This window comes from Elaeis guineensis, chromosome 1, assembly GCF_000442705.2.
Source record: "Elaeis guineensis isolate ETL-2024a chromosome 1, EG11, whole genome shotgun sequence".
Taxonomy (NCBI): Eukaryota; Viridiplantae; Streptophyta; class Magnoliopsida; order Arecales; family Arecaceae; genus Elaeis; species Elaeis guineensis.
The window spans coordinates 130685122-130709936 of record NC_025993.2 but is presented as its reverse complement, the minus strand read 5'-3'; positions in this window follow the sequence as shown (position 1 = coordinate 130709936).

Below are 24815 nucleotides of genomic sequence, written 5' to 3'. Positions count from 1 at the left end.
TAGAGCCTTAAAGCATATCGATAGATGATTCTCCAGTGAGAGTGGTACAAATGATCTTTTGATCTGAGATCACTATAGTAGCTTGTGTATATGAATCCCTACTTTGGTTTATTTTCTAGCATACCATTTTGAGATGTATGTGGGATATTCTAGATTTGGTGACGTGTGCATGGGGGTTGTGAGTAGTCAATATGAAATCGATCACTCTTTGTAAGAGGAGAGAACATCCTATATTATCTCATAGGATAATAACTCTGAAAGTCTCTGACTAGAGTAGAGACGAATAGTAGAAAAGATTTCTACTGATTCATTAATCGAGTCATCATCATCAGATTAAGATACAAATAGATAGATATTTGGACTAGACATATTTTCATACCCATGACCTATCTGGGATGTTGTGTGATCGAAGGATTGAATTGTATAGTAACTCACCATGGAAGGATAGTTTTAATATTTCTATCAAATTTTATATCTTCTGGATAGTCACGATATATTATTAGACGTCAATCTTAACTTGTGGACTTACAAGAATTAAAAAAGTTTAATTCAAAAATTAATTAGAAAGTATTCTGATTAATTGATGTCTTTGGGCTAATCGGATTAGGTCATGAGTCTGAGTCCACTGCTGGGTAGATATGGAACATAATGGGTCACACACAATAGAGATTTGATCTTGATCTAATCTTTTTGAATTTATTATAAATCTTATGAGTTAATTAAATTGCTAGCATATGAATTAATGCAAGTTTTCAAGTTGGTTTGGTGTAAAGGTGTTTGTGCTAACCCCAAACTTGATGCCTTGACCTAATAGGATTAGATTCAATCTTTTGGTTTCTTGGTTTGGTTAACCAATCTACTTAAAAGAGTTTTATCTAGAATCAACCTTCTCCAGTCCATTTGTCCATGCAAATTTAAATGCCATGCCATATTTATTTTAGACATTTAGAAGGAGTCCTTCTTAAATACTCCTCTTAATTCCCTTCTTATCTTTCTAGGCATTGCATTATTCCATGCACCATCAGATGGCTCTTAGGAATATGTGGGTATAGAAGAAAAAGAGTCCTTCTATATGAGCAAACTCACATGCCATTTAATTGGGACACCTAGCTTTAATTGGCATTAAGAGAAGGAAGAGTCCTTCTCATTTACTTCTCTTAAATTTCTTGCCTTTTTCCCATGCAATTTAATTATGGCACGCACCATCAAATGGCATCTTGGGATGTGGACACAAAAAGGAGAGTCCTTCTGCCTGTGAAACACTTTTTATTCCATACCTAATTATTTTCTCCATGTGAAAATGTTTAATGCCAAGTGTTGGTGCCCTTTGGGAGTTTGTGGCACCCCTTCTTATCCTATAAATAAGGGGCACCCCATATGGATAAAATAAAAAAGAGAGAAAAATTTTGGTTAGGTGTAGGATTAGAAGAGAAAAGAAAAGAAAAGTAAGAGAAAAAGAAACTAAAGAAAAAAGAAAGAAAGAAAAATAGAAAGTGAGCAGGAATTAGAAAGGAGAGTGTCTACTTTTTTTAGAAATAGAAATTTTCAATTGTTGGATTTTGTAGTCTATTTTGTGTGGTGAGATCTTTTAAGAAAGCTTCTCTAAAATGGCTCTAATGGAGGATTGAAGGCATACTGATAGTAGTGCAATCCATTCTTGAGAAGGACGATCGGCAATGGATTTACGAAGATGGCTGCAGTACTACATCAAATTGGGAAAGATCCTGATCTATCCTATGTAGATCACCATTGGAGGACTTCTATTTTAGAGCCTTGTGGAGATCATTCTATTACCAGATCCTCATCTTCATGTTTGGTATATGCTTTCTAATCTCTTGTTAGTATGCATGCTAGAATTGTTTGATTGTAATCATCAAGGAGTTCCTAGGGTTTGTATTTCGGTAGTCATATTTTAATTGTTAAAACTTATTTTTAATAGTTGAATGCATTTAAAAATTTTTGAAAACTATATTCTGCTATGTCACCGAAACCCAACAGTGGTATTAGAGTCATCCTTGATTGATTCAATCGAATATCATATTATTATTGTGATATGGATTAGATCCAATTCATATTATGTCAAAATCATATTTTCTAAATGATGTTTAAGCTGATGTTTTGATGCATATTTTATTAAGGATAAATATTATCCATCCATGATCAAACTTGGGTTTGAGATTTTATGATCTTTAGACTTGTGAGACAAATTTAAGTTAGATCTTATGATCTGATTTTCTATAGAATTGTAAATCCAATGCATGCGATGCACGGAGCCTTAGAATGATACATTGGATATACATTGTCAAAACTTAGGATTCTTGTATATGATACATTCACCCAAGATCCAAGGGCTGACTACCATGGAATTGGGTATTCATCATTATGGGTCTTCCATTGTGATTATTGCTCGAGGTATGTGTGGAGCCAAAAAAATTTGATCATGAAAAAGATGCTTCAAGACATGGATTAGAATTTTTGGCGACGGATTTATTTTAACTATAATTCATTGATCTAATATGATTAAAATTTATGATTATAGATTAAATCAAATTCATAATTCTAATTTGATTAGAAATTATGTTTAATTAAGATTGATCAAATTGTCATTGACCTAATTTGATTAGGGCTTGAGTTATGGTTAATCGAATCTTTACTAATCTAATTGAATTAAGATCAATCTAAGAATTGCTCAACTCAACTTAAAAGGATGACAAATGATTGACTTAGAAATTGGGTCAAGAATTGAATCCAAATCAAAAATTCTAGATGGATCCTATGCCTATATATTTAAACATCTCCATTAACATGTTCATGAATGATATCACAATCAGAATAATATGAGAAGCTTATTATCATATTTTATAATAAAATGCATGATGAGTGGTTATGAACTATGGTGCATCCATGTGATGGATGTATGCATGAATGCTTCCATGATGGCTAATTATATAGATGTATCTGCAATAGTTACAATAGAAGCTGGGTGCTCCTAATATATTGTATTTTTAACTGTACCTTTTTTTTATATATTTTTAACTCTTGACTAAGACTTTTACACATTGATATAAAATTATAGAAAAAAATTTATTTAAAAATAGATAGAAATTATTTCTTTCTATTTTTTGATAAAGGTGGAGCATTTATGAAAGTCTTCATGGAGATGAAGACTGGACTACCAGGCATTTGAAGAGCAGAGGTGCATTAAGATTGACTATGAGATAGTTCAATCTATGATGCACCTAGAGTTTGACCCATTTACCATCCTGTAGCTCGAATGATTTTTATTCAAAAGTCCATAACCATTTGATTTCTTTTATGTGCTCTTATATGCTGGTAGTTAGAATTAAATATAATTACATATGATGTATTTGTATATATTTTTGGATATGCATGAGATCTAAATCCCTCATTTAAATTATATTAAGTTATAATGGTGAAGTGTTAAGAATACTACCCATGCCTTCCTTCATACCAAGCCAGTATTATGTCAAGAACCATAGTAGACTTGTTGTGCTATCCATAAGACTTGTTGTGGGGATTGATGTGATACTGTCTTGGTGCATTATGATGCTAATGGTATTTAGCTTATACTAAGTCAATAGAGTATGTCAAAAATTGTAGTGAGTTTGTTGCACTATCCACAAAGCTTGCTATAGGGATTGATATGATGTTGACTTAGTAATGCTTACGGCATATTTTGGAAGTGCTGTCTTATTATACTATCCACAAGAATAGTATTATTCAGATATGACTATATAGGATTGAAGGATATGACTTAACTAAAATACTATAGTTTGTGGTACTATCTATAAAGTTATAAGTATTTTAGAAGCAAAAGTTATGTTGAAAGTTGCCTGAGATGCAATTAGTAAAGAGTTACTTATCCTTGAACTCATGGAAGCTTGTTGTGCTATCCACAAGGCTTTTTATGAGGAATTGAGATCTCAACCCCACTAAAAAACTTATTGATAGATTTTTTTATTTTTCATATTTGAGGACTATAAAATTCATAAAAATAGTGGAAGACACAATTAGATAAAAATCTCATCTAAATTGTGCATATCATCATGAGTAGTCCTTTTATATTCTTATATATTCCTCTGCATCTTCACTATCACTGCATGGTATATTTGATGCCTTTTAAATTGATCAAACTTTATGGACTGGTTGAGGAATCTGAGAATAATTCTCATTTATGAGATAGTCTTCTATTCTCCTAATTCTGATTTGATCAGAGATGATACTATAAAGAAGAAAAAATCATATATGAGATATGATCGGGTGACAGTATGACTGTCAAGTATATCCTGATTAACTTAATCATGCGATTAAATCAATATCATGGATGGTAAGTTAATCCAGAATTTGATCTTGCTAACTCTCCTGGATTCCTTCTCTAGCATCTCCCAGGAGAAGAAGGTGAAGAATGTCTTCACTAAGGGTATCAATTTTTATTATAGCAATGATGAACATTGGAAAGAAATTACAAGCATTGTTTTGCAAGTATGAGTAGAAGTAGGATGCAAAAGTTGTATCTGCCAATGGTTTGTATATGATATAAGCTAATTTATCATTGAGTACTTCAGTTTTAGATTTTTGGGTATTACAGATCTCATATAGATCTCACTTATGCAAAACATTACTGGGTCTATAAAGCAGAAGAGAGGTGACTACATTCTTTTTGACGCTGGTGGATAGTCCATCCAAGCTAAGACTGAAGGAACCTACATATATGTGTAACCTGTTAGATGTGTGCCCTATATGCCAGATTGGCTGATACATTCCTGTACAAATGTAAGGGCAAATTTATAATTTTAACTATAAATGAATAAAAGGGTTATTCTACTATCACATTATATACATTATGTCTGTGATACATCTTTTGAGTTAGTAGGAATGTTAATTCATATTTTCAAGAGTTAAAAATTTAAGGCATGAATTTACATAACTAACTCATAAATAGCTCCTGACCATAGGATCATCATGAGGATGGTGATCGATCCGGAAGGTTGGTGTATGATCGCTTCCTTAAGGTAGATGTGTCTTGAGTCTATGGTGTGGAGATACCAAAGTGAGAGTACAGGTATTTATTGAGAATGAGAGTACTGAGCGTGACCACCTCGAGCAGTCATAAGGAAGTCTACCTTCTCATCGATGACTAGCTCGATGCTGCAGCTGTGTCTAGTTCTTTGACTTAAGGTACATCGACAGTTCACCTTGAGTGTGTTATAGTTTGACTACACCATAACTCGATCTCCTAGCCATTCAAAACTCTGAGGTGTATGTTGGCTGTAGCATATTCATTATAGGAATCAGATCGCACCAAGATGGGATCTATCAACTTTGGTAGATAAGAGGAGTAGTCCTATGATGATCGAAAGATCGAGTCCTTAAGCCCATAGTCATGGCAGAGTGAAATAATAGAAAAGAGTTTTCCATTGAAATTTCACATCGGACTCGAATCAATCGATTGATTCATATGACTGATGTTGGGTTTGATGAGTTCACCTTAACCCTAATTCAGTTGGAACTCATGATAGAAGAACTCAATCACACAAGTAGCTGCACCAAGAGGTTCATCTTCATTTCTGATGGGTTGCCACCATATACTGCTATGTGTCACTGGTAGATTTTGGGAGCAATTAGAATGATCTTGATGATCGATCATTCTAATTGTTTGAATCAGAAGAGTTCTGATCCATCGAAAGAAGTTTCGATGATGTCGATGATGAGATCATGACATGTCTCATTATCATACAGAAATGAATCTAACTGGGTCATACAAGCAAGAGTTAGGGTCTGGATGTCATCAATTGAGCTAGCCCAGTTGATTGATTTGGATTAGATCCAATTAGGTTCAAAAAAATTATGCTAGCACATGATTGAGCCTAACTTTCTCCTCATGTAATCTTTTCTATCTCGACTGAGCCAAATATGATTTGACTCACCCAGAGAACCTTGAGAAGGTTTCTCTCAGTCTAACTGGAGTCAGTCCAGCTCAGAAAGGACTTGTCTTAATTCATGAGATGAATTTAAGACAACACCTGCTAATTCCTGTCACCTGTTATTTTCATTTTAAGACATTGGTCAAACGTTGACCTATGGACCTTGGACTAAAGGCCACTTGGCAAGAGGTCATTGGAGAGTTTTTGTAGAGTGTCCACTTGCTAATTTTACCCTCAAAGTAGGCACCATAATCAGATATGGCGTACGCCCCAAGTGGATAAGGATAGAGTCCCATGAGATGAGGACTCTGATCCCTTGATCAACTGGACTGTGGGGCCCAATCTCACTGTGCTTATCCAGTGTTGGCACCAACAGTAGGAGAAATTATGGAGATTCTTATCTGATATAATCAGATGACATCACTCCACTAATCAAAATTTTTTTAGAATTAATTAAAATTTTTTGATTGGTCGAATGATGTGGCACTGCATGGTGCAGCAGGGTCTATTTAAACCCTGTCTGCGCCTAGGGTTTAGAGACTCTGCTCAATAACCAGGAAAAACCTGAATCCTCTCCACTTCTCCATGCCCTCTCTATTCCTCTCCCTCCCCTCTTCACGTCCAAAAGGTTGGGCATCCATCTGGTGCTTGTCCAAGGCGTGGTGTTTCCTAATTAGAAGGCTACAGAGATTTATCGAGAAGCTACTGCTCCAGCTTCAGAAGATCTTTTGAAGATCTTTCAGATCAGATCCAGATCTAATTTTTGGAGTGAAGATTCATGAGGAGAAGATGATCCAGATCCTACTTGAGTAGATATCGATAGAGGCCAAGCGACTGCATGGCTATTTTAGAATCTCGGACATTGCTGCGATCATCTACAGGGTAATCTAGTTACCCTAGAGGTATTTCTCTATTTCTCATAATTTTAGATTTAATTTTAGATTTAATATCAGATAATAAGAATTAGATCTAATAGATCTTAGATCTAAAATAATCATAGAATATTTTTTTTATAATATTCCGTCTTAGATCTCATTAGATCTGGAAGATCCTACAGGGAAAAAAATCGATTTTCCCTTCAACTGGTATCAGAGTCAGGTTGATGGCTCTATTTCAGATCTAATTTAGATCTAATTTTTATTTTTATTTATTTAATATTAATAGATTTTAGATGTCACATCAGATATGATAGAATCTAAAATTAAAAAAAATTAAAATTAAATCTAAGTAGATCTAACATGTATGAGATGCATGACTAGACTAGGAGTAGTTTGATCTATAAATAGTCTTATAGTTTTATATTTTAATATGGATAAAATATAAATTAGATTTAATTTATTCTCTATTTTTTTGATGTTATAAATATTATATTTAGATTAAAAAATAAAAAATAAAATTTAATTAATTCATAAGATTGATCTATTGCATGCCTAGAGTAGTTGTAGAATTATTCTAGTAACTGTCTAGAATAGATTTCATATTGAATAGTTCAATTTAAATCTTATTTTTCAGATGTTATATGTGATGTATTAGATCTGAAAGCATGCTAATTAGATCAAATTTTAATACATGAGATGTATGCAAAGCATGTATAAGTTAGATCTGAAATTATATATGTGATATGTAACTTAGATCTAACTAGTTTTGTAGTTAATTAATATTTCTGATTAAGGTGTTTCTCATGACTGTCCAGTCATAAGAACAAAGTAGGATTTGAGATCCTCTCCTCCCATTCAACGGGATGTTCTTATGGCGTGTAGCGGTGCTGCACGTTCATCCTTAATCAAAAATTAAAATTTATTTTCTGCAAAACCTTAGATCCTGAAATCCTAAGATTTATTTTACATATTTTGTTTATGAACCCAAGACTTAATTAATGAATTAAGCTTATGAAATCTAATTAGGTCTAAAATTGAGAATTTCAGATCTAAGTCATTTTCATAAAATTGGGTTCGGGCTTGGGTAGCTCAATTAGGTCTAGCGGTTGATCAAACCGAATCAAAAGTTGATTAGGTGGGATCATAAAAGCTAATAATTGACCAACCTAATAGGATTAAGTCTAGGTCAAAGTCGAATCACATTTAGATGTGACTTGATCAAGTTAAGACTTAATTTGGCTCAGTGGTTAGAGCCTGAATTGTAGACTAACCCAATTAGTTCTGGTTCGATAATTTGGTGTCTAAGGTAAGTTGGGCAGATGCGACCGACTGATTTTTAATTGGGAGCTACTCGACTCGAATGCATTCTTGTCAAGGTAATGGCATATCCCTTCCATCGGTCTCACTTACCTAGCCATATGTGTCGATCCAGTTCTGATTTGAGGTGGCTAATAATTCGAGCTAACCCATGTCACTAGGTTAGTCATAATTGTTATGACTATGTCAAGTCAAGTTTAATGAGACCTAAATCAAATCTCCCTAAGAAAATATTAAGTCTAAGATCTTCTACCATTATGGATGTGCGAGCCCTTCCCAGGGTTGATTATTCTTAACTGGTTACAGTGGCTCAATTGCACCGAAAAGACGCAACCATGTCCATTAGGCATTGGATGCTACGGATTAGAGGATGGATTGTGCTCAATATTTCGGATACGGTGAGGGACCCAATCAGGAATCTAATTCATGCAAATGGTGGGTCTGACTTAACTAAAGATTGGAGCAATATTTCGGGCACGGTGAGCTTCATAAATTAGAGATCAAGTTTTGGGTGCACCATGATTAGAGAATCATTGGACAAGAGTTGTCCACTCATCGGTTGACCCATCACCAATAACTATTAGGTGAGGTGGTGAGCCAGTCGGTGAGACCGCACCACCCACTAGAAATCACTAATCACGGAGATTTTCACATCTCTACCTAGAAAGTGTAGGGATCTGAGAAAATAGTGGAAGCCTAATTTGTTTAAAAATAAAATTCTTAAATAAATTGGTTAAGTCTGATTACAAAATCTAACTAAAAATTTTTGACTCTTTACAGGAAATATGTCTGCGTCCAAACCCCTGACCAAAATACTAGACACCCACAGATTGACTGGACCTAATTTCAAGGACTGATTGAGGAACTATAGAATTATTCTGGGTTTCAAGAAATTGACTCATGTCTTGGACTAGGACCCACCTGCCATACCAGCACGTCCGATGCTGAACAGAGAGCGTCTCCAAAAAAATGGATGGATAATGATAATAAAGTCAGGTACTACATGTTGGGTGTCATGTCTGATGACTTGCAGCACCAGCATGAGAATATTATGACTACCCACCAAATATTGGCTTACCTACAAGAGTTGTTTGGTGAACAAAGTCGCATAGCCAAGTATCAAGTCTGCCAAAGACTTTTTAAGGCTAAAATGCATGATAGACAGTCAGTCCAAGATCATTATTTATCAATGATCAAGGACATTGAGGAGCTTGAGAAGCTCGGCATTATCTTAGACAGAGATTTTTAGATTGATGTGATCCTTCAGTCCTTGTCTGATGCATATGGTCAGTTCATCATGAACTTCCATATGCATAAGATGCAGTGTACCTTGGCTGAGTTAATGAACATGTTGGTTAGGCTGAGCTTTCTTTGAAGGGTTCAAAAGGCTCAGTCTTTACTGTGGAGCGGACTTCTTCCAAGAGAAATTTTTTGGAAAGAAGAAGTCTGCGAAGAAGCAGAAGGTGGATGGGAAGAAGAAGAAGACGGAATCGAAGAAGAAGACGTTGAAAAGAAAAAATATTTCCACTGCGATTCAGATGGCCATTGGAAGCGAAATTGTCCTTAGTACCTGGCCACCCTGAAGAACAAGAGGATGGTCCTTCTGGAGGTATGCTCGTTATAGAATCTAATCTTACGATTTTCTCTGCATCCAGTTGGGTACTTGACTCTGGTTCTAGTGCTCATTTATGCACTTCTATGCAGGGTCTTGAGGAAAGCAGGAAGCTGAGGGATGGGGATATGATCCTACGTATCAGGAACGGAGCAAGAGTTGCTGCTGTGGTCGTGGGAACCTACCCTCTGCGATTATCGTTAGGATTAGATTTAGTTCTTAGAGATTGTTATTATGTGCCTGCAGCAAGCAGGAATTTGATTTCTGTTTCATATTTAGCACAAGAAGGCTATGTGATTAGCTTTCATAAGAACCATTGTAACATATTTTATAAAAATAATAAAGTTACAAATGGTTTTCTTATTAATGGTCTCTATCAGCTACATATTGATGTATCTATATTTCATATCGAGCAAAATGTGAATGCCATGAGAATTAAAAGGCCTAGAGATAGTCTAAATGATAGGTATCTGTGGCACCTAAGGCTAGGTCATATAGTGGAAGACAGGGTTAACAAATTGAAAAATCTGGACTATTGAGTCTGTTGACTTTCGAGTCATATCCAATTTATGAATCATGCCTTCAAGGCAAAATAACCAAGCTCCCTTTTACAGGACATAGGGAAAGGATCCCAGACCTACTTGCCCTAGTACATACAGATGTGTGCGGCCTATTTGATGTGCTGGCTAGAAGCAACTATGTCTACTTCATTACCTTCATCGATGATATGTCTAGGTACGGATATGTATTTCTAATGAAACACAAGTCTGAAGCCTTTGAAAAGTTTAAAGAATTCAGACATGAGGTAGAAAAATAAACAGGAAAGCCCATTAAGGTTCTTCGATCAGATCGAGGAGGTGAATACTTTAGTCGGGAGTTCCTAGACTAGCTTAAGGACAATGGCATAGTCTCTCAATGGACTCCACCTAGAATGCCACAACTCAATGGGGTTTCAAAATGGAGGAATCGGACCCTATTAGATATGGTCCGTTCCATGATGAGCTTCACGGACCTCCCTGAGTTTCTTTGGAGACACTATCTCATAACACAATATATGTATTGAATAAGATTTCTTCTAAAACCGTTCCTACCACACCATATGAGATATGGCATGGTAAGAAGCCAAGTCTAAGTCATCTCAGAATTTAGGGTTATCCGGCTCATGTCAGAGACAGCAGACGGACAAGTTTGAGTTCAGATCTTTTAGAGCTTGGTTCATAGGATATCTTAAAGAGTCATTAGGATACTATTTCTATATTTCGGAAGATCACAATGTGATTGTGAATCGACATACTATTTTTCTTGAAAAATAGTTTATTCAAGATGGTGGCATCGGAAGAATAATTAAGCTCAAGGAGAATGTCTCCCAAGAGTAACGAGCTAAGGAACCTGAGGAACCAAATCAATTAGAACCAGTCCTAACATAACCTCTTCCACCTCGTAGATCGACTGAGGTTTTTCGTCCTCCTGAAAGGTACTTAGGTACTATACAAGAGGAAGTAGAGAAAATATTCCTCATGGGAAATGGGGCTCATGGTGATGACCCCAAGATCTATGACGAGGCGATATCAGATATCGACTTTGAAAATGGTTAGAGACAATGAGATCAGAAATTGACTCGATGCACTCAAACCAAGTCTGGACCTTGGTAGATCCACCTGAAGGTATTGTACCTATTAGGTGTAAATGGATCTTCAAGAGAAAAATAGGTGCAGATGAAAATGTGAGAACATTCAAGGCTAGGCTCGTAGCGAAAAGTTATAGCCAGCTCGAAGGCATTGACTATCAGGATACCTTTTTGCCCATAGCCATGCTAAAATCCATCCGCACATTGCTTGCTGTTGCAGCCTATTTCGATTATGAAATATAGCAGATGGACATGAAAATGACATTCTTAAATGGATATCTTGAAGAAGATATCTATATGGAACAGCTGCTTGGTTTCACATCCAGTGATGATGATCACAAGATCTGCAAGCTGCAAAGGTCCATTTATGGACTTAAGCAAGCATATTGGAGCTGGAATACTCGTTTCAATGATGTGATCAAAATTTTGATTTCATCAAGAATGAGGAGGAATCATGTGTGTTCAAGAAGGTCAGTGAGAGCGCAGTTGTCTTCCTCGTACTATACGTACATGACATTCTCCTGATTAGGAATGATATTTTCATGTTGACCTCAGTCAAAATATGGTTGTCTAAGGAGTTCTCTATGAAAGATCTAGAAGAGGCATTCTTTATACTGGGTATTAAGGTCTATAGAGATAGACCAAATAGGATGCTGGGACTCTCACAGAAGATGTACATAGAGGAGGTACTAAAAAGGTTTAGCATGAAAAATTCCAAAAGAGGTTTAGTACCTTTTAGACATGGCATTCATCTCTCCAAGAAGATGTGCCCTAGCACACCTGAGGAGATTGAACGCATGAGCAAGATCCCTTATGCTTTGGCAATAGAAAGCCTCATGTATGCCATGCTATGTACATGACCTGATATAGCCCATACTGTGAGTGTCACAAGCAGATATCAGTCGAATCCAGATGAAAAGCACTGGACTTCTGTGAAATGTATCCTTAAATACTTGAGAAGGACTAAGGATATGTTTCTAGTCTTTAGAAATGGAGAACTCCAGATTCAGAAATTTACAGACTCAGACTTTATGTCTGATATAGATGATCGAAAGTCGACATCTGGAAGTCTGTTCATTTGCAATGATGGTGCAGTTAGCTGGAAGAGTTTCAAGCAGACGGTGATTGCTGATTCCACCATGGAGGCAGAGTATATTGCTGCATCGGAAGCTATGAAGGAGGATTCTGGTACAAGAAGTTTGCCGCAAAGTTTGGAGTGATGTCATCAGATGCCGTCCCTCTTTACTGCGATAATAATGGTGCCATAGCCCTAGCTAAAGAGCCAAGGTCTCACCAGAAGTCCAAATATATCGAGCGGTGATTCCATCTGATCCGTGATTACCTCGAAAAGATTATGTCAAGATTAAGAGAGTCGACTCCACAAATAATATGGCAGACCCGCTGACAAAACCATTAAGCCAGCAGAAGATCGAAGTCCACCTTGAGAAGATGGGACTTAGATATGTAGCCAATTGGTATTAGGTCAAGTGGGAGTTTGTTAGATGTGTGCCCTAGATGCCAGATTGGATGACACATTCCTGTACAAATGTAAGGATAAATTTGTAATTTTGACTATAAATGAATAAAAGGGTTATTCTATTATCACATTGTGTACATTATGTCTGTGATACATCCTTTGAATTAGTAAGAATATTAATTTATATTTTCAAGAGTTGAAAATTTAAGGTATGAATTTACATAACTAACTCATAAATAGCTTCTGATCATAGGATCATCACGAGGATGGTGATCGATCTGGAAGATTGGTGTATGACCACTTTCTTAGGGTAGATGTGTCTTGAGTCTACAGTGTGGAGACACCGGAGTGAGAGTACAGGTATTCATTGAGAACAAGAGTACTGAGCGTGACCACCTCGAGTAGTCATAAGGAAGTCTATCTTCTCATCGATGACTAGCTCGATGCTGCAGCTGTGTGTCTAGTTCTTTGACCTGAGGTACATCGACAGTTCACCTTGAGTGTGTTATAGTTTAACTACACCATAACTCGATCTCCTAGCCATTCAAAACCCTGAGGTATATGTTGGCTATAGCATATTCATTGTAGGAACCAGATCACACCAAGATGGGATCTATCAACTTCAGTAGATGAGAGGAGTAGTCTTATGATGATCGAAAGATCGAGTCCTTAAGTCCATGGTCATGGCAGAGTGAAATAATGGAAAAGAGTTTTTCATTAGGGTTTCACATCGGATTCGGATCAATCGATTGATTCATATGACTGATGTTGGGTTTGACGAGTTCACCTTAACCCTAATTCAGTCGGGACTCATGATAGAAGAACTCAATCACACAGGTAGCTGTACCAAGAGGTTCGTCTTTATTTCTGATGGGTTGCCACCATATACTGCTAGGTATCACTGGTAGATTTTGAGAGCAATTAGAATAATCTTGATGATCAATCATTCTAATTGTCTGAATCAGAAGAGTTCTGATCCATCGAAAGGAGTTTCGATGATGTCGATGATGAGATCATGATATGTCTCATTATCATACAGAAATGAACCTAACTAGATCACACAAACAAAAGTTAGGGTCTGGATGTCATCAATTGAGCTAGCCCAGTTCGATTGATTTGGATTAGATCCAATTAGGTTCAAGAAAATCGTGCTAGCACACGATTGAGTCTAACTTTTTTTTTGTGTAATCTTTTCTATCTCGACTGAGCTAAATGTGATTTGACTCACCCAAAGAATCTTGAGAAGATTTCTCTCAGTCTGACTGGAGCTAGTCCAGCTCAGAAAGAATTTGTCTTAATTCATTAGATGAATTTAAGATAACACCTGCTAATTCCTGTCACCTGTCATTTTCATTTTAGGACATTGGTCAAACGTTGACCCATGGACCTTGGACTGAAGGCCACTTGGCAAGAGGTCATTGAAGAGTTTTTGTGGAGTGTCCACCTGCTAATTTTATCCTCAAAGTGGGTGCTATAATCAGATATGGCGTGCGCCCCAAGTGGATAAGGATAAAGTCCCATGAGATAAGGACTCTGATCCCTTGATCAACTTAGACTGTGGGGCGCCAATCTCACTGTGCTTATCCAGTGTTGGTGCCAACAGTAGGAGGAATTATGGGAATTTTTATCTGATATGATCAGATGACATCACTCCACCAATCAAAATTTTTCTAAAATTAATTGGAATTTTTTGATTGGTCAAATGATGTGGCACTGCATGGCGCAGCAGGGTCTATTTAAACCCGGTCTGTGCCTAGGGTTTAGAGACTCTGCTCAATAACCAGCAAAAGCCTGAATCTCTCTACTTCTCCATGCCCCCTCTACTCCTCTCCCTTCCTTCTTCACGTCTAAGAGGTTGGGCATCCATCTGGTGCTTGTCCAAGGCATGGTGGCTTTCTGATTAGAAGGCTGTAGAGATTTATCGAGAAGCTGCTACTCCAGCTTCAGAAGATCTTTTGAAGATCTTTCAGATCAGATCCAGATCTGATTTTTGGAGCAAAGATTTGTGAGGAGAAGATGATCCAGATCCTGCTTGAGTGGATACCGGTAGAGGCCAGGCGACTGCGTGGCTATTTTAGAATCTCGGGCATTGCTGCGATCATCTACAGGATAATCTAGTTATCCTAGAGGTATTTTTCTATTCCTCATGATTTTAGATTTAATTTTAGATTTAATATAGATAATAAAAATTAGATCTAATATATCTTAAATCTGAAATAATCGTAGGATATTTTTTTTGTAATATTCCACCCCAGATCTCATTAGATCTGGAAGATCCTACAAGGAAAAAAATTGGTTTTCCTTCATAACCTTCCAGCAAGATTTAGAAACTAATTGACTGCTCTTATATGCCTAAATTTATTAGAAATATTATTTCAATTTTTTTGTTATTGCAACATGATTTTGAAATTAATATATAGAGTGAAAGTTGCTCTCTTTTTAGTAAATTTTATGGCTATGGATTTATGATAATGGTCTCATATTTTTGTCACTTAATAATGTTGTTCTTTATGTTGATGAGAATAAGAAAAGAATATATGATGGTCACATATCTCTGGTATTGCCAACTTGACCATTTTTGTGAGTCGAAGATAAATAAGTAATACAAAGAAGAGTTCTTTAATCTGTATGATTTTTGAATCATATAGAACTTATAAATCTTATCTCATGGATAAAATGACCAAAGTCTCATTTACTGGACATGAAAAAAAGGGCAAGTGAGCTATTAGGCCTTGTACATATGGATGTTCGAAGACTAATAACATCTCAGCCAGATATGGATACCCCATATGAGATATGGTGTGTTCCTTGATATACTCACAAATTTTGTTCTCTTTCTGGAGATATGTCCTAAAAATTACTGCATATGTTTTGAATTAGATACCATCAAAATTTGTTACTAGCACTTCATATGTGATATGAAAAAGGATAGAGGCATGGTGCCCAGCTTATGTGAAAAGAGTTAATGTATATAAGTTTTATGCTAGATCAGATTAGTATAAGTTTATAGATTATCCTAAAGAGTAGTATGTAATACTACTACCATTCTACTGGACAAAAGGTGTTTTGTCACTAGGTATGCCACTTTAAAAAAAAATAAGAAAGAGACAGTGGGAGGATAATTGAACTTAAGAAGTTCAAGACATATGAACTATCCCACTATTGCCTGTGGAGTATCCACATATTGATCCTCGATCAGATGTGCCCATAGATGAGGTACAACTATGACACACACCTCCTCTTTGAAGGTCCATCAAAGTGGACAATATACCACTTAGATATGGGTTTGTCATTAAGAATGACAATACACCACACATTATTAAGGATAATATTCTTTGACCTATTCAGAAATTGTCATAAGTAGAGACTCTGACAGATCGCTTGAAGCCATCAAATTCAAAATTAACTCATTATACATTAACCAAGTGTGGACTTTGGTTGAAGCTCCTATGGGTATGACCAATAGATTACTAATAGGAATGTCAATCGAATTTTTTGCTTACTATTGCCGCACACCATCTAGAGAGTTTGTCTCTAGTGGGAGGAGAATTCTATTTATAGAATAAAGTAGGTATCGAGGAGTTGGTACTTCTATTTTCGATGAGATAGTCCAAATATTTGATTTTATCAAAATATGGATGAACCGTGTGTATGTAAGAAGATAAGTGGAAGTTCCACTAACTTCTTTGTTTTATATGTGGATGACATACAGCATATTGGGAAGCTTCTCTTGATGTTGCACTTGGTCAATGACATGCCTATCACAGAAGTTTTTTTTAAAAAACTTGGATGAAGCATTCGATATACTTGGTATCTATAGAGATAGATCTAAGTGGATGCCAGGTTTGTCCCAATCTAGGTACATATATTTTTGTTGAAGGGGTTCAACATGAATGGATATAAAAGAGTTTACTTACCCATATATTCAATGTACCAAGCTTGATGTATTTTATGCATTGTGCATAATCCTTGATTTCAGACAGATCCATGATAGGATCATTGAAAAAACTATGAAAAAGTATTCTCAAAGTACTTAAGAAGTACTAGAGGAGTAGTGAATTCTAAGAGTTCCAAACAATAAATTGTGTTTGACTTAGTTAATTGCTGTTAGTAAAGATTGCTAAAAAAAATTGCCTGATGAAAGGGTTCATCACTGAGTTGGGTGTGATCTCACTAAAAACTCATGCACATCCTATAGCACTTTCACATCATTCATGATTAGATCATAAAATAAGTTAATATAAAAAACTACATAATGAATTAGTTCACTAAGCCTTAACACAGCAATCGTGTATTCACCACTTTGATTGCATAGGCATCAGGTACTGAGGCGATTAGCTTTAGTACAAGTGGGAGATTGAAAAAATAGTACCCTATAAACCAATCGCATGGATGATGTGATGAAATTTTTTTTGTATTATCGCTCATTTGCATGATATTTATTATTTTATTTGTGAGGTATTGTGTTTTATCATTTGTTGCATCATATTTTATGATTATGATGAATCTCATAGATTAGGACAATGATTTTAAGACTATGATAAGATCATATTAGTAAGACCTAAAATTTTGATAGTTTCAATCTAAAATATTTTCAGTCATTGAATCATCGAGTCAGAGATTGATGATGTCGGTAAGACTGTTACATCCTATGTATGCTCGATAGAGAGGGTGATTGATCTCATAATCACTTATATGATGACACTAATACAAGAATGTAAGTACTCATTAGAGAATGAGTTCATTAAACTGATCCACAGGAAGAATATCTGATGGAGCTTTATAGCATATCGACAGCTGGTTCTCCAGCAAGAGTAGTACAAGTGATCTTTTGATCTGAGATCACTATGGTATCTTATATATGTGGATCCTTACTTTGGTTTATTTTTCAGCATACCATTTTGAGATATATGTGGGATATTTTAGGTTTGATAAAGTGTGCATAGAGGTTGTGAGTGATCAATATGAAATCGATGACTCCTTGTAGGAGGAGAGAACATCCTATGTGATCTCATAGGATGATAACTCCGAGAGTCTCTGACCAGAGTAGGGATGAACAGTAGAAATAGTTTCTACTGGTTAATCAACCAAGTCATTATCATCAGATCGAGATACATATGGATAGATATTTGGGCTTGACATATTTTTATGCCCATGATTTATCTGGGATGTTGTGTAATCAAAAGATTGAATTGCACGGTAACTCATCATAGAAGGATAATTTTGATATTTTCATCAAATTTTATATCTTTTGGATAGTCATGACATATTGCTAGACGTCAATCTTGACTTATGGACTTATAAGAATTAAAAAAATTTAATTCAAAAATTAATTAGAAGGTGTTCTGATTAATTGATGCCTTTGGACTGACCTAATCGGATTATGTCATGAGTCTGAGTCTACTGCTGGCTAGATATAGAACCTAATGGGTCACACACAATAGAGATTTGATCTTGATCTAATCTTTTTGGATTTATTGTAAATTCTATGGGTTAATTAAATTGTTAGCACATGAATTAATCCAAGTTCTCAATTTGGTTAGGTGCAAAGGTATTTGTGCTAACCCCAAGCTTCATGCCTTGACTTAATAGGATTAGGTTCAATCTTTTGGTTTTCTGATTTGGTTAACCAATCCACTTAAAAGAGTTTTATCTAGAATCAACCTTCTCTATGCCATTTGTCCACGTAAATTTAAATGCCACGCCATATTTATTTTAGGCATTTAGAAGGAGTCCTTCTTAAATACTCCTCTTAATTCCCTTCTTATCTTTCCATGCATTGCATTATTCCACGCACCATCAGATGGCTCTTGGGAATATGTGGGTGCAGAAAAAAAAGAGCCCTTCAATATGAAGGAACTCACATGCTATTTAATTGGGATGCCTAGCTTTAATTGGCGTTAAGAGAAGGAAGAGTCCTTCTCATTTACTTCTCTTAAATTTCTTGTCTTTTTTCCACACCATTTAATTATGGTATGCACCATCAGATGGCATCTTGGGATGTGGACACAGAAAGGAGAGTCCTTCTACCTGTGAAATACTTCTTATTCCATGCCTAAGCATTTTCTTTGTGTGAGAATGTTTAATATCAAGTGTTGGCACCCTTTGGGAGTTTGTGGCACCCCTTCTTATCCTATAAATAAGGGGCGCCCCATATGGATAAAATAAAAAAGAGGAAAAATTTTGGTTAGGCATGGGATTAGAAGAGAAAAGAAAAGGAAAGTAAGAGAAAAAGAAAGTAAAGAAAAAGGAAAGAAAGAAAAATAGAAAGTGAGGAGGAATTAGAAAGGAGAGTGTCTACCTTTCTTAGAAATAGAATTTTCCAATTATTGAATTTTCTAGTCTATTTTATGTGGTGAGATCTTTTGAGAAAGTTTCTTTGATATGGCTCTGATGGAGGATCGAAGGCATACAGACAGTGGTGCAATCCATTCTTGAGAAGGACGATCGACAGTGGACTTGCGAAGATGACTGTAGCACTACATAAAATTAGGAAGGACCCTGATTTATCCTATGTGGATCACCATTGGAGGGCTTCTACTTTAGAGCCTTGTGAAGATCATTCTATTATTAGATCCTCATCTTCATGTTTGGTATATGACTTCTAATTTTTCATTAGTATGCATGCTAGAATTGTTTGATTGTAATCATCAAGGAGTTCTTAGAGTTTGTGTTTCGGTAGTCATATTTTAATTGTTAAAATTTATTTTCAATAGTTGAATGCATATAAAAATTTTTGAAAACTATATTTCACTGCATCATCGGAACCCAACGCACCTCTGTCCTATACAAATATACCATATTTGATCATCCTTGATTTCGATTGAGCCACCTTTACCTTAATCTGATTGGGATGCTGAGCACTCTGTCTTGGCTATCCTTATGAGGATATTGGGACTTAGAATTTTTATTCTTAAAATAATCAATCTAAATTGTGACAAAAATATAATTTTAAAATGTTAGACTCGGAAGAAGATTTCTGGAGTTAATTGGATTCATTGGTTGATTCCACTTGCAAGGCAAGCAATGCTTAATTTTTTTAGATGTATTAATAACTTATAAAAAATATTATATTGATAAACTTTGAATTGTATTGTTCATGATGTATGAATTTGATGGTTGCTGCTCGATTCGATCGAGGTCAGAGAGAAAGCGATGGAGCCTCGTGCAGGAATACTGACGCTAGAGTGACCTGCAAAATAAATCCAAACTAGAAGTTTTCATTCTGATGAAGATCCTCCGATACTCAAGTCAGATTCAGAAAATAATAGGAACAGCAACGAGTTCTCTGAGAGAAATTGATCAACTTACTTTGATCCTTGAAGCTTTGGTTGCTTATATCGAAGGTTGTCAAATAGCTGGTCAAACATCTGTATTCATGCGATCCCGAGATTGCAGGGCCATTGCATATACAATTGTGGGTGAAATAATCCAGCCCTTAATCACTTTCATAGACTGAGGAGGCCGTTACTAGTAATATATTGAGTGAAGAATTTAAGTATCCTCATTGAATATCCTCAAAGATCGTATTTGATCTTTTAATCTTCTTGAGTTGGGTGAGTGGTGTCACCTCATGGTACTTGAGGGTCCCATCTATTAATTGCATAGGCTGTCAATCAAAAGTTGAGAGTGTGGAGAGATTTTAGCCTTCATATGCTCCCATATAGGGGTATTTATTATTTTTGACCTTTTCTGCATAGTGTGAATGGTTGCCATGGCATGAAGATGGCTAAGTATAGAATATCTCAGCTTGATATGGAAATGACCAAGTATACCTCAGCTCAGCATAAATAAAGCTCAAGATAGCTCTTCTCGGCATAAATGAGGCTGAGGATAGCTCTTCTCAGTATAAATGAGACTCAGGATAGTTTAGCTCATATTAGGATAGCTTATCTCAATATAAATATAGCTCCTCATAGCAAGCATAGAGCTCGGTATGCCTATTCACAGTAAGCATATGGCTCAGCATGCCTTCAAATCTACGTTTCAGATATAAATCCGAGGCATCCATGATACCACCATAATAATATTTTATTTTCAAATATATTTTATTTTAGAATATTATGATGATATACGATCAAAAGTATTGATCTTGTTCGATTGATTTCAATATCATATGATAATATGTGCTTTTGTCGAACTAAAATATACAACTACATAATTGTTTGGACTCTCAATTTGACTATATTGAGAACCCTATCAGTAGAGGTAATACGTTGGCTCTTTATTTTCCTTGAAAGTATTATACCTCAGAAAGATACATAGCATACCACAAGTAGATATGCGGTCTTGAAAAACTTTGCTGCAAGAGAACAAAAGTTGAAGAGGCATAATGGTGGAAGGCGGCATCTTTAGGATTTAAAAAGATCTTTTTATAGTACAAAACCATGTCTTAGAAGGATTCTAACCGATCGTGTCATCTCAAGAAGTGACCTAATTAGAGATGTAACCGGTCTTCATAGGACATGTGGATGACTTTTGAAGGAAAGGAAGATGCATCGAGGGGAGTTGATGCTAATGGAGCACAATCCTTAGAAACCACAGGAATTCCAAAGGTATGCTCCTTTCAAATACTTGAATGTTGGTATTAATTATTGCCAATGTGGTGTTCAAAATATTTCCTTTATGTTATTAATTGATGGTCAATGGGTTGTGAGGGGCATTATTACACCACATTCTAACATCCAAGAATTAATATGTATATGGCGGCTTTGAGATGAGATCTGAAAAGGGATTCCAAGTCTCGAGCCTAATGAGACCAAAAACTTGTATATCAATCACTCTCACCCACAGAGCTAGAATAGCAGACTCAGCAATTTTGAAGAAGGCCAAAGACTGAAGATGAATCTGCATTACAGTCCATACCAAACCTAAAGCCGCCACATAGCTAGAAGAATAGTAACAAAAGACTGAAGGAACAGTTATTAGGCTTCGTTGGTTAGCAAGGTATGGTGAGTGGGGTAGGAATATTCCAGCTAGTTGAAACGATTAGGAGAAGTGAAGACCAGGTGGATATCATCGAGAGTAGACAATTACAATATCATCTATTACCTTGTATAAAATAGAACATAATAAGAAGAAAAGGCTCTTTTTCTAACCATTAAATTGCCGGTTGTCTTTATCTTTATTTTTATGTTATCATTCCTTTTACCTTTCTACTTCTATACTTTAATTTTCTAGTAGAAATTTAATTTACTTCTAACAATAGAGTACCTTGTAGCTTCAGCTACACACCATCTTCTCTTTCAAGCAGAGGGTATTATAGTAGTGAAAGTTCTTGAGAATTAAAATATCTAGACCCATACTACTATCACTATCCCCTCCCTTTTATCTCCCCTTCGGCTATCCGGTGCAAATTGTATACCAGACAACCTCCAAGGGAAGTGAACACAAGTTGTAATATTGTATGACTACGTATGATAGATCGGCATTAGCAGTGAGAGTAATAATCATAAACCATAGTCCACCATTTGGTCACATGTGATGGGCATAAAATATTGCATCCTCAATCCTTTAAAAAAAGTGTGTCATGGTGGCTGAACACTTCGGGGCACATCTTGAAATGCATCCACTATGAGTGGTTTGCGCGTCAGAGTGCACGTAAATCAGGTGTTTCTTTTGCTCAAGTAGTGGTGAAAAGTCACACTTAATCATCTTAAACCTGGGTGGGCCCTTTAAGGCTGAATGATGCAGGACTTTCTTTTGGAAAAAGGGGTGAAAAAGAAATGCTTGGCTTGTCCCTCTCAGGCTGGATATTGGGCCACCATAGGTTATGATGGACAGTGCACTTTAATCGTTAGGCCCCCACCAACCTAGCCCATGAGAGACAGCACTAACTTCGTCCTGCCTAACCAACCCACACAAATAGAAGCCTCGTGCTTTCCACGAGGACCCAACAAGTGGTGATAGGCCTCAGAACGTGTCACCTTTTCTCTCTCTCAATAAGGACCCGAGGTTTATCTTATTACAAGTTCAACCTGGACTCCTGCCTTCAGGTATGGGATTGTCCTTGATCCACCCTCTTTGCTTTGCAAGTCAAATCCATTTAGCTGACTTGACTCAATCTCTAATCTTCTTTTTCAAAATTAACTTAATTACTTTAAAAATCTAAAATTTTTTGGAGTTTTCATTTTTATACTGAAGTTTGATTCGTTGCAATTAAATTATCAAACTTTTAGAATATTGTAATTTCTCCCTAACTGCTACTTCCGTCTAATCATCGTGACGAAAATATTACGTACTGTTATGTGACATATAGTGAAAGCTGATATTTCATGAAATGATTGATGTGAAATCTTTGTAAACTATTTCTTTCTCTTTTTTTTCCTTCTAATTAAGTTTTTTATTTTTCATGTCATCTTTTTCTCTTTACCACTACTTCCTCTGAAACCTCACCACCTTCTACACCATTATTGGTACCTCTATCTCCCTAAACATCTAGATGAAGAGATAAAAATGGTGCGGATTTTGGAGAAGATAGTGGTGGATCAAAATAAAGAAAAGTGAGAAATAAAAAACTAAGCTAAAAGAGAAAAAAAAAAGAGGAAGAAAAAGTAAACCCTAACTAAAAAAGGAGGAAAAAGAAAAAGGAGTTTAAATCCTTACTAGAAGAGGAGGAAAAGAGAGAAGAATGAGCTTAGGATTTCACATTAGTTAATTACATATCACATCAACTTTCACTAAGTATCATGTGATGGTACGTGATCATTTCCGTCACGATCTTTAGATGGAAGTATCAGTCAAGCAAAAATTGTAATATTTTAAAAGTTCAATAAATCGATTACAATGAATTGAAATTCAGGATAAAAATAAAAATTTTCAAAAATTTTGAATTTTTAAAATAATTAAGCCTTTAAAATTTTATTTTTTGATATGTAATTTATTGGTTATATTGTATTTTCTCTCTTTTAGGCAATTTGGCTGAAATCCAACCATGCCCAGACAAGTCAACTAATTAGTGTTTTTCATTTTTTGATACAATCCATAGGATTTCAGGCCGAGCATTTGCCAACCGGTTTGATCCAAATTGTTCAGAACCCTATTCGACTCGCCCATGTTCCCATACATAGACCTTTTCTGCAATATGCATGTGTGATATGCTCAGATCAAACTCCAAAAGATCTGATTGCAGTCCGGGGGCCCATAGCCGTGGGTCTAAACTGTAGGTACATGTCTGATAAATTGGATTAGGATTGGAATCTACCTGAATACCACAGAGAATTTCATCATCATTTGGATCAATGATCGAAATGTAGGAACCAGATCTAGGGTTTCAGGGTTAGATCTTGAAACTTTTTCAAGATCATACAGCGGAAGACTAAAATAAATCAAAATTATTTTTTAAAATCAGAGAATCTCTAGATCTAAGATCCTATTACATGATTATTACATAGCATTAAATAAAAATTAAAATATATAAATATAGCATGAACTACGTGCTGATCATATCAACATGTTTCTATACTACATCTAATGTATGTATTAAACAATAGATCAGATCTATTACCTTGCAAGTTAGACGTTCTAACCTCGCTGATTCGGGCTTGAGGATGATGTTGCAAGCCGCACATGCGTCCGACCTCTAGGAGTCATCCACACGAGCCCACGAATCTCGATCAGAAGTCCTGCTTCAGGAAATCAGCATAGTATGCTAGTACTGCGCTGATCCTTCTTTGATGGTTGATCAGGTGCCTCCTTCTTCTTGATTTGGACTCTTTCAAAGATAAAAAGTAGAAGGAGGAGTTTCAGATCTGAGACGCTCTCAGAAAACTCAAGATGGAGGGAGGAAAGAAATGAAAACAAACAACCCTAGAAGAAGACCCTCTTCTTCTTCTCGTTTCTCTCTCTAGACACCCTAACTTGTGTCTTTTATATCTCCACGACCCAAAGGTCTTTCTCTCTGATTTTTAGATGGTCCAAAGGTCTCTCAAATCTCTATCTTCTCCAAAATTTCATGAAG